General features: G+C 39.5%; 1 protein-coding gene and 1 long non-coding RNA gene across 4 annotated transcripts in view; one reads left to right on the plus strand and one right to left on the minus strand.

The window, feature by feature from the left end:
• Positions 1–1,307: 1,307 nt before the first annotated feature.
• LOC121503394 lies at positions 1,308–2,570 on the minus strand. Its single transcript, XR_005991369.1, has 3 exons — positions 2,335–2,570; positions 1,500–1,620; positions 1,308–1,402 (listed from the first exon to the last, which is right to left on the minus strand). It is a non-coding gene; the product is annotated as an uncharacterized LOC121503394 (long non-coding RNA).
• A 161-nt stretch (positions 2,571–2,731) lies between these two features.
• Positions 2,732–16,093, plus strand: part of ripor3 (RIPOR family member 3) — a 78,094-nt gene continuing 64,732 nt past the window's right edge. The window contains exon 1 of one of the 3 annotated variants that reach the window (XM_041777757.1): positions 2,732–2,803. The gene's annotated coding sequence lies outside the window, so the exon portion shown is untranslated. Of the gene's footprint in view, positions 2,804–6,669; positions 9,178–16,093 lie in introns of those variants that run through there. The other 2 variants (XM_041777765.1, XM_041777747.1) reach the window with 2 other exon arrangements.

Raw genomic sequence — 16,093 nt, forward strand, 5'->3', positions numbered from 1 at the left:
CAGTTCAGTACGTACCTCAGTTTTGAAGTCACGGTTCGGTACGTTTTCAGTAACGCGCAAAAATAAAATTTATTCATTTATTTAAATGATTTTTTAAAAAAATAAATAGTCTGAATAAATTACATTTATAAATAATGCTGAAACCTCCTTCCAAAAGTTCTTCAATGATTAAAAATATTAATAAATAAATAAATGCATTTTTGAGTTACTAGGTTTTTTAATTGATATATTGACATATTTATACCCATTCTTTAAACAGTAAAATTTCCCAGCCAACTTGAACGCATCACCATGCAACCCTGCGTTAGCTTGTTAAATATGCAAATTAGCATCTTTCCTGCCGATTTCAACACAGACTTCAGCACTGGATTACTTTCTTAGCCAGTGGGACCTACTACAAAAGTTTGGGAGAACTTTTCACAGCCCATCTTGGTGGATAAAGAGGTTGGAGCCGTGTGAACTCTGGGGATAACTTTACCTATGACACAGCTGCAGACATGATGGAGTCCCCTCTCCCCCTCCTCCGAGGCTGATGGTTGAAGGTAGAATTATTTTGATTCACAGACCCAGACCAGTGTTATAATGAAAACGATCTTAGAGAATAGGAAATTCATAACCGTCTGGTGAGACTTCTTGTTGTTCCTCCTTCAAATGCTTTGATTGGTCCGCTGGACAACGCGCTGTCAGCGACACAGCTGCTGAATAATGTCAGCGCTACTGTTGTTGTCTTTGTCCACTGTTGTATTTCACTAGGAAACAAAGTGTTCCTAAACAGGACACCGATATCTGGGAATATTCAGGCTGTTGCTGTCGTTTGCTGTGGTTGTGTGGTTGCGGTTGTGACAGTGAGTTGTTCTCTGGTTTTCTGTCTGTATGTGAGCTTCGTTACACATGTATCTATTCTGTACACGTCTGTATCGTACCAGAGGCCCGTACAGAATCAGTACTGTACAAATCCACTACCTTTACACCCCTACTTCAGACTGATTCAGACCTTAGTTTACTCATTATAGAGCTGCTTTTCATTCCTCATAGAAACGTTTCTACTCATTTAAGAACATTTTCTGCTCCATATAGAAATGGGTAATGTTTATGTAAAAACTGTATCCTATTCTAAACAGACTGATCTTCCTCTTTATATAGAGCTACTTTTTCCTCTTGTTAGATAATTCTGCCTTTCCACCTATAACCTACGACAACGAAAGAGGAGTTTTTGTCTCTACATATTAGACAGTGTTCTAATATTACAGAAACAGTTGTGATGAACATTTGAGAAGAACTCAGGAGCAGAGCACGAGACAAGGGGGTGAAGTTAAAGAAGTTTATTTGACAACACTGGTGGAAATGATGCTGAGTGTCCTGGCTGCTGGTTGGAAATAGCACTGGCAGAGAGACGGAGACACTGCAACAAAAAGAGGACAAATGGAGTTCGACAAGGCAACAAAAAACCTCACTGAAAAATCACGAGATTGTCAAAGGTTGAAGAGGAGTTCCCTCACTAGAAGCTGTAGTCCACAGGTGTCTGAAGGTTCAGCACCAGGTGAGGAGGTCTTGATTATCGGTGATTATCTGCAGGTGGGACCGTCCATGAGTGATGGCAGCTGAGCTGAACTTCAGTGGCTGTGGTTACAGTTTTACTCCATCAGAATTTATTCAGTGTTTTTACTCCACTTCTGGCAGTGGCTGCTAATAAATACACTCAATAAAGAGTAAATTCTACTATTTTTGAGTAAAATACTATTTACCATGGAAAAAATACTCAGATTTTCCTGGTACTCGTCCTCACCCCCACAAGAAAAATAAAAGGAATACAAAAGACATATTTTAAAAATCTGCTCTTGAATATTTAAACTTTGGTAAAATCCCAATTAACAAATCAATATCCTGATTGATTTATTTTAACCTTAATTTAAGCAGGTCCCTTGAGATTAGGATTTCTTTTTCTTACCGAAAGAAAAAAAAACTTTCATGGAAACTTGCAAAAAAATACTCTGCAAAATAAATAAATAAATAAATAATAATAATAATAAAGCAATTTTTAAATGCTGAATTAAATATATAAACATTTTTAATTTAATGAAATTCTTTTGCAGTTGGCCCTCAGAGCCTCCATAGAAAAGTAGAAAGGTAGTGAAGACCTTACACAAATAAAAGGTGGTACTAATGAATAATAAAGCCAAAATATCCCTAAAATATCCTCTGCCATACGCCACAACCCAAAAGGAAAAAAAAAGAAAAAGATATAAATTAAAAACTGCTTTACCATAAAACAGATCTTAGATATTTCAACTGTAAAAAAAATTGTAAAAAGCAGATAAAAAATAACACTCTGACCTCTGAGAAATAAGATGATTGATGATATCCAATATTTTGGAGTTAGTGAAATATTTTGGTAGTGAACCTTCAGGGCCACCGTAGCTGTAAGATAATTAGGTTCTTAAAAACTGAGACATCCCCAAGCAAAACAACATGACATAATCTTGGTTATCAGATGAAACATTCAGTAATAAATCAGTTTGACTGATGTGAGAACCAGAGAATATAAACTGTGATGAGAGGATAAAGCCCTGTTAAGTGAAATACTAGTAAACTCTATTTAACCATCCTGATATAAACCCTCAGAAACACGGCAGTTAGACACAAACACAGTCAGCTGTTCAGGGAGGAGACGAGGACGCTCTCCGCTCCTTATCTCTGCTCGCCATGTGTCTGACGATCCGTCTAACTGAACCGGCTAAAGACCGGCGTGTAATTCAGAGCTGACAGCCAAACCGTGACCATGGCGGTTCTGAGGGTGTGGGTGGTATGTGCATTTGTTCCTACTGTGTGTCCTCATGTTTGTGTGTGTTTTAGTAGTGTCCGTTAGCAGATCTAAACTATGACTGAAGCATGTGTGCATTTTAAACCTGCTGTGGGTGTGTTTAAGGCGTGTGTGTGTGTCTGTTATCAAACCAGACAGCTGACTGAGTTTCTACATTTTTATGTTCATGCATTTTGACATCTCTGACCAAAACACCGAATCAGCCACAATAAACAAGCACATTCAAAAAAACAGAAACACATGGTCATTAAAAGAGTTACTAAAGCCAGAGTTTAAATCAAATAGTAACTAAAACAGGAGTTTAAATCAAATAGTTACTAAAGCCAGAGTTTGATTTGAAGAGCAACTAAAGCCAGAGTTTGATTTGAAGAGCAACTAAAGCCAGAGTTTGATTTGAAGAGTTACTAAAGCCAGAGTTTGATTTGAAGAGCAACTAAAGCCAGAGTTTGATTTGAAGAGTTACTAAAGCCAGAGTTTGATTTAGAGAGCAACTAAAGCCAGAGTTTGATTTGAAGAGCAACTAAAGCCAGAGTTTGATTTACAGATTACAACAACTACATAAACACTTCTTCTTAAGATATTACTGAGGTTCTGTTGGCTGTTGGAACTCTTTACATTCCTCACATTTTAAAGCCAGCTGCTTGTGACTTGATCAACTGTTGTCTGCACAGTTTTAAAACGGTCTTGTTGAAAATCTGTGGTCTGAACTGGTCTGTCTTTTAATTTTGCACCAAATTCCATTGAATTCCATGGTCCAATCAGATCTTACTAATCACAAAACAAACTGCATACGTTAAACTAAACAAAAGGACCTAAAACTCGACCTCGGCTCATTAAAACATTCCCACATGACTGTTAAACTGGTGTCAACGTCCCACATCAGACTGCCAGCTGTGATCAGCAAACACTCAAAATTCAGAGAGCTCAAGCATTCACACAATATGCACTGAATAAAGAGTTTAAAAATACATTATGGGAGAATTCCTCGACTTTAACACCAGCCTGCATACTTAACTTTATGTAGTGTCTGTGATGTTCCTGTGAGTCTGTGATGTGGGAATAAAACACCCACAAATACCAGAAACTAAACAACACAAACACAATGGGACAGCAAACATAAATCCAGCATTCATAACATCCTGTTATATAGAAGAATGGTGGAGTATGCCATGAGAGGAAGAGAAGCACTTTTAAAACTTAAGTGGCTTTAAATAAACACTTTATTTGTAAAGATAAGAGGTAAATGTGTTTAACCAAAAATTTCCTACTGATACTGAGGCCGTAACATGGGATATATTCAAGTATGTTTATGACAACGCTAGGGAGAAAAGCTGTTAAAACGGCACTGCTAGCTTCTTGTGGCTAAAAAGGAGTCAAGAAAGTAATGAAAAAGTCAAACATACTGTCTTTCAATCTTTCCCTTAAATTGCTTGTCATCTGTCATCTGTTTCTGTAGAAAGAAGGTGTTTTCCCTGAACATTTATAAAACATTCCATCCTCTGCCTTTGATAATGTCATCTTTTCATAGGCATTAGAAATATAGTTTCATATTTAAAACTTATAGAATATTTAATCCTTGCATTTGATGGTGGCATTCTTCAAAATACTTTAGAAATATGGTGTCATATTTGAAGCTTATAAAGCATTCCATTCTTGCCTGTGATGTAAGCCTTTGGAAGACATTTGAAAAATGCCACTATTCCTTCAAGTTTAAAAACCATTCCATTTTCTGCATATGATGATGTCATCCTTTACTGGGCTTTATAAATATGGTGTCATATTTTTAGCTTAAAAACATTCCATTCTTGCCTTTGTCATAAGCCTTTAGGAGGCTTTAGGAAGAAGATTTTATCCTTAAACATTTCCAAAACATTCCATCCTCTGCTTTTGACAATGTCATCTTTTAATAGGAATAAGAAATATGGTGTCATGTTTTAAGTCTATAAAACATTCAATCCTTGCATTTGGTGATGGCATCCTTCAAATATGCTTAAAAATATGTTGCCATTTTTAAGCTTATAAAACATTCCATTCTTGCCCATGATGCAAGCCTTTAGTAGGCCCTGCAAAAAGGGTGCCATCCAGAAAAGTTTACAGGATATTCCATCCTCTGCCTTTGATAATGTCATCTTTTAATAGGCTTGAGAAATACAGTGTCATATTTTAATCTTATAAAACATTCCATCCTTGCCTTTGATGCTAGCCTTAAGCCAACCTTAGAAGGACAGTGCCACCCCTGAAAGTTTATAAAACATTCCAAGCATGCCTTTGATGATGACATCCTTCAACAAGCTTTAGAACAATGGTGTCATCATTTAGGCTTATTAAACATGCCATCCTTGCCTTTGATGATGTCATCCTTTAATAGGCTTTAGAACAATGGTGTCATCATTTAGGCTTTTTAAACATTCCATCCTTGCCTTTGATGATGTCATCCTTTAATAGGCTTTAGAACAATGGTGTCATCATTTAGGCTTATTTAACATTCCATCCTTGCCTTTGATGATGATATCCTTCAACAGGCTTTAGAACAATGGTGTCATCATTTAGGCTGATTAAACATGCCATCCTTGCCTTTGATGATGTCATCCTTTAATATGCTTTAGAACAATGGTGTCATCATTTAGGCTTATAAAACATTCCACCCTTGCCTTTGATGATGTCATCCTCTAAAGTCTTTCATATGCTTTAGAAAGATGATGTCTTCCTTCAAAGCTTATAAAACATTCCATCCACTCCCTTTGATGATACCATCCTTTAATAGGCTTTAGAGATATGATGACATCAGAGCTTATAAAACATTCCATCCTCGTCTTGTGCATCTGGACCAGTCTGGGCCCCCACCTGAACTCCAATCTAACCAGTACCCCACAAGGTCTGTGTATTTAATAGTATATCAGTGTGCCCATCAGAAGCATGTTTATGATAAAATGAGGGAGAAAAGCTGCTAAAAAGGGGCTGATAGCCTTTGAACTCATGGCCTATGAGCTACAAAAAAATAAAAAATAAAAAATAAAACATTACTCATACGTCATCTTTCTATCATTACACCTATATACCAAAAGCATTTACCTTCTGTTTACTGTCCTTTGTTGACAACTTTGGAAAAGTTCCACCCATCCAAAAGTCGCAAACTAATCATTACTATTTAGCAAAAATTGGGTGGGAAAGGCCACAACATCCCCAGCTTCACCAACATTTTTTCCTCTGCCTTTAATGTAGCATTCTTTAAAGTTTATCAAACATTCCATCCTTGCATTTGATGATGTCACCTGTAGAGAGAGAGAAAAGCTGTTAAAGAGGCATTGAGTACAAGTGGTGTAAATTTCATCGTTAGTCCATGATGGTGTGCCTATAAAAGTGTCTTTTAAGATTTATTTGTGTACATTCGCCTGCTCATTAATCCGACACTTTGACCTACAATATTTTTATGTAGTTTCCTTGGACTCGGTCCATTTAGCTGTTATTATTCATTTTGCAACAGCATGATCAATTATTGCACCAAACTGATGATTAATTTCAGTTTTCCCTGGAAAATTCTCCACCCATGCAATAATTTCAGAGTTTCAATACCTCTTTTCCTCATTTTAACATTCCGACGTTTCCACCCTTCTCTTGTGCAGAGCTGAACCGTCTCCAAACATGAAGACGTGACGAGTCTCCTTCAGGATGAAATGTTTATTTCCACAAACCTCCGACCATCAGTCAGAACATAAAGCTGCAGGGAGAGGGGGGGATGTATGCGGTCTGAGTCTGAGCCAAGGCCTGGAGTTTAAAGACAAGCTGCCAAACATGATACTCACAGAGCGGAGAGAGGGGGAGGGGGCGAGCAGGGAGGGAAATATTTGAACTTAATGTAAGAAAGGGGAAAGAACCAGCATGGAGAAAGAAAAGAGGGAGTAAAGACGAAGAGATCTAGCAAAGAGAGTGAGAGGAAGGAGGTTCATGGAGGGAAAGAAGGGATTAAACTGAAGAAGGATGGATCGGACAAAAAGGAGGATCAGGAGGGAAGGGGGAGTTGAAAGAAGAGATACAGATAAGAAAATAGAAAATGACATGAGCTGAAAGAGGAAGAGGCAGAACGTGAGAAAAGGAAGGTGAAGGGAAAGTCTCATTTAATCATTTAGACCCTAAAGTCAGCATTAACATCCATTTTAAGCATTCGGATACCAAGAATGTTCTAACAACAGCCCATACATCATCTCTGTGGCTCTCTGACCATGACTTAATATCCCTACATGCTGATAAGAAGGAATGGGGGTCATTTAGCCACAAGCTGTGAGGCTCAGACTGCCTCTTTAACAGTTTTTCTCCCTCGTCTTTTCAGAAACATTATTTCAAAGGACACAGTGATTTTACCGTTTAGTAAATAAATATATCAATGATGACATCATCAAAGGTAGAGGATGGAATGCTGGTGAAGCTGGGGATGTTGGGACCAGTTTCCTCAATTTTTGTGAAACAGTAGGCCAGAGTTGGCTACTTTTGATAAGTGGGTGGAACCCTCGCTCCTCACCAGTTCCACTTTGTCAAATGCTGCCAACGGATGACAGTCAACATGGGAGAAAGATTGTTGGTATATCTGTGTTCTAATCATGAAAGAAAGAAGAATTATACTAATTTTTTATTTTTTTGTAACTTGTTACCCACGAGCTAGGAGGCTAGGTGCACCTTTTTAACAGCTTTTCTCCCTCATTTTGTCATAAACGTGCTTTTCCAGGAATACAGTGACATATTAAAGGCTTTAAAGGATGACAGCATCAAAGGCAGAGAATGAAATGTTTTATCACCTTTAAAGGATGACAGCATCAAAGGCAGAGGATGAAATGTTTAATAGACCTTAAAGGAAGACAACATCAAAGGCAGAGAATGAAATGTTTTATCACCTTTAAAGGATGACAGCATCAAAGGCAGAGGATGGAATGTTTTATAGGCTTTAAAGGATGACAACATCAAAGGCAGAGGATGGCATGTTTAATAGGCTTTAAAGGTTGACAACATCAATGGCAGAGGATGGAATGTTTTATAGGCTTTAAAGGATGACAATATAAAAGGCAGAGGATGGAATGTTTTATAGGCTTTAAAGGATGACAGCATCAAAGGCAGAGGATGGAATGTTTAATAGGCTTTAAAGGATGACAATATCAAAGGCAGTGGATGGAATGTTTTATAGGCTTTAAAGGATTACATCATTGTTCTAAACTCTATCAAAGGCGATAAAGGCTGAAACCATTTTAAGCAGAGAATTGAATCTTGGGATATTTGGACTTCTTCCCTACATTTTTGTCAAATAGTAGGTCAAAAGTTGTCAACAAAGGACATGTGGGATAATTTGGTATTCATGTCCTAACAATGTCTTTAATGATGACATCATTGTGCGAAAGCATTTAAACTCAATAAAGTTAGATATCATAAAAGGTAGAGAACAGAATGTTGGTGGAGCTGGGGATGTTTGGGCCTTTTTCCTTCTATTTCTGCAAATAGTAAGCCAAAGTTGGACTACAATTTGGTGGAACTGGTGAGGAAAGAATGTTGGAATGTCTGTGAAGCTGGGGATGTTGGGGGCTTTTCCCCTCGCACTCCGCCAGTTCCACCCACTTGACAAAAGTTGCCAACAAAGAACAGTCAACATGAGGAAAGATTGTTGGTATGTTTGTGAAGCTAGGAATGTTGGGGGATTTTTACTTCACTCTTTGCAATTTTCACCCACTTTTCAAAAGTTGCCAACAAAGAATATTTAATGTCAAGAGAGAATTATTGGAATGTTTGTGAAGGTGAAGATGTTGGGGGCTTTTCACTCACTACTTGCCAGTCCCATACACTTTTCAAAAGTTGCCAAAAAAGAACAGTCAATATGAGGAAAGATTGTTGGAATGTTCGTGAAGCTAAGTTTTTTGTGGGCTTTTCCCCTCCATTTTTGCTAAACAGTAGGACATACTTAGTGCTTCCTTTGCACCTCTAAAGTTCTGTTAAAGTCTCTGATTGGTGCTCCAGTCAGAGAGCCAACAAAGGGTTAATCAACAAAAGGAAAAGAGCAGATTTCCAGAGAGGGAAATTCTGAAAGAGGAGGAGAAGAGGGAGTGGAGAACGGAGGAGAAGAGGAGGAGAATCAGAGCCAAACAAAGTGAGAGACTCTGAGAGCAGATCTGAAGTTTGACAGAGTCTCTGGAGCGTCAGACTGGATGATATCAGGAGGGAACAGGCAGCTGCCAAACCCAGCGACATGAACGTAAACCTCACAGACTGATATAGAGAGAGTGGAGAAGGCAGAGGTGGATATGACGTGCCTGCTGAGGCCATTTGGCGTGTTGGACGCTCACTGACAGTTGGGATTAAACCGGTTTAACTCCAGTTAGGTGAGTTTAATCTGATTATTACTGCTGGGATGTGTTATTGAAGATGCTTTTAATGTTTTCAGACTTTTATTTGGAAAGGAAAACATCTTTGCTCAGCAGGAGAGTGGCTGTCATGGGAGCTGGAACTACTTAGGTTCATGCACGAGTTAAAAGTGATTTAAAACATCATTATTTAAAGTTATATCCTGCTGTCTCTGAGCTCCCCTTAATTTTCCTGACGATTTATTTAATACAGATATTTAAAGCCTTTATTTTCAGTATCAGCTGCAGCAGCTCTGTTGTTGTTTTCCTTGAGAAAGAAGCAACTTTCTGCATGATGTTGAACTAAAAGTAAGCAGGTTTAGCTGTTGCTGTGATGTTGAGGAGCTAACTTTCAGCTGTTTGTTGATGGTTTTTAAAAGTTGGGAAGATCCAGCTGAGGTCTAAGACTATGACCAGGGAAAAACAAAGACGTACATGCATGGACTAAATGTCACACAGGCCCTTTTATTAACAGCCATCTGCATGATATCAACATGTACATGTAGGAGGTCGAGGATGCTGATTCTGTGGTTGGTACACGTTGGCTTCTCAGTTGCTGCTTATTTAGGCTCACTCTTCATATGTCTCCTGACTCTCTGTCTTTGTCTGTCATGAAGAAGATCATGTTTGACTGAGCCCAGTTCTCCCATGTTAACTTGAGTAAATACCAAAGTCAGTTGGTAAATGATGATTTCATTTATTAAGGGAAAAAAACATCCAAACCTGGCCTGATGTGAAAAAGACATTGCCCCCTAAACCTGGTTGTTCCATCCTTGGCAGCAACAACTGCAAGCAAGCATTTGTGATAACTGGCGATGTGTCTTTCACATCGCTGTGGAGGAATGGTGTCCCATTTCACTTTGCAAAATTGTTTTAATTCAGCCACATTGGAGGGTACTCCAGCATGAATGGTCTGTTTAAGGTCATGCCACAGCAGCTCGGTCAGATTTAAGTCCAGGGAAATCCAAAACCTCCATTCAGCTCCAGATTTGTAAACATTCCCTCCTCTGCCTTTGAAGATGATGTCACCAAAGCTTATAAAACATTCCATCCTCTGCCATCTAAGGATTATGTCACCAAAGTGTATAAAACATTCCATCCTCAGCCTTAAAGGATGGTGTCACCAAAGCTTATAAAACATTCCCTCCTTTGCTGTTGAAGATGAGGTCACCAAAGCTTATAAAACATTCCATTCTTTGCCTTTGAAGATGACATCATCAAAGCTTATAAAACAACCCATCCTCCGCCTTTAAAGATAACGTTACCAAAGCATATAAAACATTCCGTCCTCTGCTGTTGGAGATGATGTCACCAAAGCTTATAAAAAATTACATCCTCTGCCTTTGAAAATGAGGTCATCAAAACATATGAAACATTCCCTTCTCTGCCATTGAAGATGATGTCATCAAAGTTTATAAAACATTACATCCTCTTCTGTTGGAGATGATGTCATCAAAGCTTATTAAACATTACATCCTCTGCTGTTGGAGATGATGTCATCAAAGTTTATAAAACATTACATCCTCTTCTGTTGGAGATGATGTCATCAAAGCTTATTAAACATTACATCCTCTGCTGTTGGAGATGATGTCATCAAAGCTTATTAAACATTACATCCTCTGCTGTTGGAGATGATGTCATCAAAGCTTATAAAACATTCCATCCTCTGCCTCATCAAAGCTTATCTTGCTGGTGTGTTTGGGATCATTGTCCTGCTCCATAACCCAAGTGTGCTTGAGCTTGAGGTCATGAACTGATAGCTGGACATTCTCCTTCAGGGTTTTCTGCTAGAGAGCAGAATTCATGGTTCCTTCAATTACAGCAGGGGGTCCAGGTCCTGGTCCAGACCCTCACACTACCACCACCATGTTTGACTGTTGGTCTGATGTTCTTTTGATGAAATGCTGTGTTGGTTTGACTCCAGGTAGAATGGGACACACACCTTCCAGGACTTTTGTCTGGTCAGTCTGCAGAACATTTCCCCAAAGTCTTGGGGATCATCAGGATGTTTTTATTCAAATGTGAGACGAGCCTCTATGTCCTTTTTGGTCAGCAATGGTTTTGGCCTTGGAACTCTCCCATGATGCCATTTTGCCAAGTCTCTTTCTTATTATTAAATCATGAACTGTGACCTTAACTGAGTCAGTGCAGGTTTTTGGATGTTCTGGGTTCTTCTGGGATGAGTCGACCATGCAATCTCGGAGTCACGTTGGTAGGCCAGCCACTCCTGGGAAGGTTCACCACTGCTCACATTTTTCTCCATTTGTGGATAATGGCTCTCAGCGTGGTTGGCTGGAGTACCAAAGCCTTAGAAATGTCTTTGTAACCTTTTCCAGACTGATAGATGTCAGCGACTTTGTTTGTCATCTGTTCTTGAATTTCTTTGATGGCACATGATGTGTTTGAGATATTTTAGCCTGCTTCACTTTGTCAGACAGGTTCTGTTTAAGGGGGTTTCTGGGTTCATTTCTGGCAGTAATCAGGCCTGTGTGTGTATAGTCAAACTGAACTCACACAATTATTAGTTCAAATAATCCTTGAGTGTTTTGGTGTTAATGTAAGTATTCCACTAACAATATTTTTGCAGAGGACCTGATTCTCTTTCAACAATGAGAAAAAAATTGGACTTGTGGCAGGAAATCTGGGAACTCGTTTACATATTCTGTAATTACCCGATTGCTCAAAAGCCATGTTTAAAGAATGCTGGTCAGAAATCAGGAAGATTCCCAAAACTCTGACCATATTCAAAAACCAAAGACTGAATCAGTGGTTTTATGATATTTGACCATTCATCCGCTGGTGGGAGCGTTTACTCGGACTCACATACTGACTTTATGACATCTCCAAAGCCTTAACATGAAAGATTATCCAAACATATTTACTGAAGCTCATGAGGGAGTCCATACTGAGTGATATTTCCTTGATTTCAGGGATAAAAAGCCGTGAGAGATTGACTTTCCGGTCTGATCTCTGTATCCTGGTTCATCTAGTCTCCATGTTTAAAACATGATTGAATAAGCAGGATCTGTTTTCATGTGTCTCTTTAATACCCCACCCCCCACCCCCCCCCACCCCCTTCTCTGTGTTATGGAGTTTTTTTGCTCTCAGAGTCAGTGGGCAGAGAGAGTTTCTCATGAACTCTCAGTGATTTCAGCTCAGAGCGACAAGCTGCCAGAGAAAACATCACCACACCACGCGTCAGACCCCCCCCCCCCCCATTCTCTCTCTCCCACCATAGTTTAGGGTTCCCTGGGTACATATTCAGTCCTCAGTCTCAGTATATGCCATGATAGTTTACTGGTTAGAGGCTAGGTGAGCCTCTTTAACCGCGTTTTCCCATCATTTACTCAAACATGATTTAATGATCGTTAATGAACCTTGTGGTCTACTGGTTAGACTGGAATGGTTACTTGGAGTCTAGACTGGCCTACATGTAAAAGGCAAGGATGGGATGTTTAGTAAGCTTGATGATATAATTTTTCTAACACCTATTAAAGGATGGCACCATCAAAGGCAGAGGTTGGAATGTTGGTGAAGCTGTGGATGTTGGGGGCTCATTCACACCAGAGCTGTTTGGTCCGCTTGAAACAAACTTTGTTCCGCTTTCCTAGAAAGTCTGGTTCGTTTGGAGTGCTGTGAAAGCTCATGCAGGCTCTGGTGCTGATGCTGGTCCGCTTAAAAACAGGGGTCTCTGTTCGCTAAATGAACCCTGGTGCTGTTCGTTTGAGGTGTGAATGCAATGCAGACCAGTTTGTTCCATCCTCTTCCTTTGAAGATGATGCCACCAAAGCTAAAATAACATTCCATTCTCAGCCTTTGAGGATGATGTCACCAAAGCTTATAAAACATTCCATCCTCTGCCTTTGAGGATGATGTCACCAAAGCTTATAAAACATTCCATCCTCTGCCTTTGAGGATGATGTAACCAAAGCTTATAAAACATTCCATCCTCTGCCTTTGAAGATGACGTCACAAAAGTGTATGGAACTTTCCATCCTCTGCTTTTGAGGATGGTGTAAGCAAAGCGTTTAAAACATTCCATCCTCTGCCTCTGAGGATGACGCCACCAAAGCTTATAAAACATTCCATCCTCTGACTTTGAAGACTACATCACCAAAGCTTATAAAAAATTTCATCCTCTGCCTTTGAGGATGATGTCACCAAAGTTTAGAAAACATTCCATCCTCTGCCTTTGAGGATGATGTCACCAAAGCTTATTAAACATTCCATCCTCTGCCTTTGAAGATGATACCACCAAAGCATGTAAAACATTCTTTCCTGCGCCTTTGAAGTGGCATAAAGCGTAATGATTCACGGATTTATATATGTGATTACATGTTAATAGATGTTGGTACCTCGCTTGGCGTCTCTCACTCACATGTTGGCTCACCTTTTTCTTTTCTTTTATTCATCTTCTTTGAAGAGCAACATGTTGGACAGCTCACCACCTCACTGGCTGCTCGTAACAGCCCAATGCTTAAGCAGAAACTCAAAGACAGCATATTTTTTTATTATTATTATTGTTTATGTGGAAAAAAGACAGATGAAAGGAGATGGATTCCAGTTTTGTCTTCCTCTACGTCTGGTAGACCGTAAGAAACTAAACAAGCGCACCCGTATGATCCTTTGGTATGTTTAGGCCGAGTCGTGTGTCAGTAAAGCAATAAAGGGCTCACTGGCTGTCGGTAGCTTAATTCTACGTAACCTTGGCACACTTTGGCCCATAGGCAAGCAGTTCTCTGTTTGGAACACCTCTCTTTCTCTCTTCTTCTTCTTCTAAGGTTGAGGCGACAGCATGTCTGAGAGGAAGACGTGTAGCCACTGCCACCAAAACAACTCCACTGACAGGTGCATCTGTGAGCACTGTGGTGGCTCCAGCGGGTCCAGGGCTGTGACAAAAGCTCACACACATTGTCCAACCCCTGATCCTTAGTGCCATCAAAGTGACTGAGTATTTTATTATGAATATTCATAAATTATTTTTTATTGAAAGCATACCAAGGCTTTTAGACTGTAAAAAGAATTGGACAAAGCCTGTATGACATTACCCCTGTGTTTTTCCTGGTATCGCCACACTAAAGGGCTAGTTTCTGTGTATTTGTTAGAATCTATATTCTCCTCTTTCTAACAGAATATAATGTAAAAAAGCTTACTAAATACTTCGTGCTTTTAATGAGTGTGTTAACCGCTTAAAATTCCAAACACAGGCGGTGTGAGAGAAATCGCCTCAAAGTTGCCTTAAGGTGAGGTCCGCCGCTGCCTACAGCAGCATGAATGACACTCATTTGCTCCTCTATCTGTTCTCAAGGTCTGATTTCCAAATCAAATCACTCCAACTTTAATACACCAAAGGTGAAGGGTAGACAAGTGGCTCTGCCAACCTGATATTTCTCTGTATGGATTTATGTTCACCCTCTTCTCTAAAATTTAATTTATCCGGTGTTGCAAGAAGCAGGCCTAAAAAGATGCAACAGTAGTGTTGAAATGATCATAAAACTACTGATAAATCATTCAAATATACCATAAATAAGTGTTTTAAGACCTTAGATGTCTAGATCTGGTGCCAGCAGGAGGTCAGAAGGTCAACTGTGCTTAAATAAAATGCTTTAACTTCTCACAAAAGAGCCAGAAATAGGGAGGTGTAATTGGTTTCTGATTCACCGATTGGCTGTGATGTTCCTGATTAGTTCAAACTATTTTAAATAACCCGACACGTTCCAGACCAGTGTTATCCTGATAAGATTAACAGATCTCGAGGTTTGAAGAAGCGTGAAGCAGATGTTGGATTCTTTTATTCACACTGCAGGATGTGTGTGTGCCTTTATGAGGGAATTAACACAAAGAGGAGGCTCAGTCTAGCATTGTGGTACTGCTTTTTCCTAAAAGAAGTATCAGAGTGTTTGGACACCCAGGGGTAGACACGGGATGATTGAGGTACAGGGGCAAAAACTATGAAAAGGAAATCTACTGTATGTGGTGGGGCACCAGAACCAACAACTGTCAAATACTTAATGGGAAAAAGAACCTGTAAGGATTAAAAATATCTATAATTAATCCCTACTGCACCTGTAAACGAAACAGATGTAGAAATACGAACTTTTTAAGCATTTATTTCACAAAGAACAACTAGTAAGAGCACATTGCAAAAACAAGTCCACTGAAAGGACACTACAGAGGGCACAGTGTCAAAAATAGTCAAGTGAAAGGACACTACGGAGGGCACTTTGTCAAATATAGTTGATGGAAAGACACTTAAGAAGGCACTTTGTCAAAAAAAGACGAGTCAAAGGACACTACAGAGAGCACTTTGTCAAATATAGTCGAGTGAAGGACACTACGGAGGGCACTTTGTCAAATATAGTCGAGTGAAAGGACACTACAGAGGGCACTTTGTCAAATATACTAAGGTGAAAGGACACTTAAGAGAGCACTTTTCTAAACCTGGAGTGTCCTCCAGGTAGACAACAGGTAAACTTTAACATCCGTCCATTCTAGAAAGCAAATATGCAGCATACCACTGATCAGAGGGGACTGAGAGGCAGGTTTACTCTATGCAGACCAGAAATTAAACTTGTACACCTGAGTATACTCTATATATATATATACAGCAGTGGTTGTTGCGAGCCTTGATTGTAGCTCCCTCCCCCTTCAGTACTTCACTTCATCAGTGTCACTGCAGCACTCCCCTCACATCTGCTCCTCTGCATCAAATTCCTTTAAATCCAACCTGAATGTTGTTTTTGAGGAAATAAAAGTCTCTAGGAACATTTCTTTAGCCTCAAACAATCCTAAAAGAGCCAGAGTGATTTCACCCTGCTCTAGATTCTTCTCTCAGCTCATCATTTCTCTGGAGAGTTCAGCAGGCTGCAGGTCACTGAGCGAGATAAGCTCTGAG

Source organism: Cheilinus undulatus, linkage group 3 (assembly GCF_018320785.1).
Source record: "Cheilinus undulatus linkage group 3, ASM1832078v1, whole genome shotgun sequence".
In the NCBI taxonomy this organism is placed as follows: domain Eukaryota; kingdom Metazoa; phylum Chordata; class Actinopteri; order Labriformes; family Labridae; genus Cheilinus; species Cheilinus undulatus.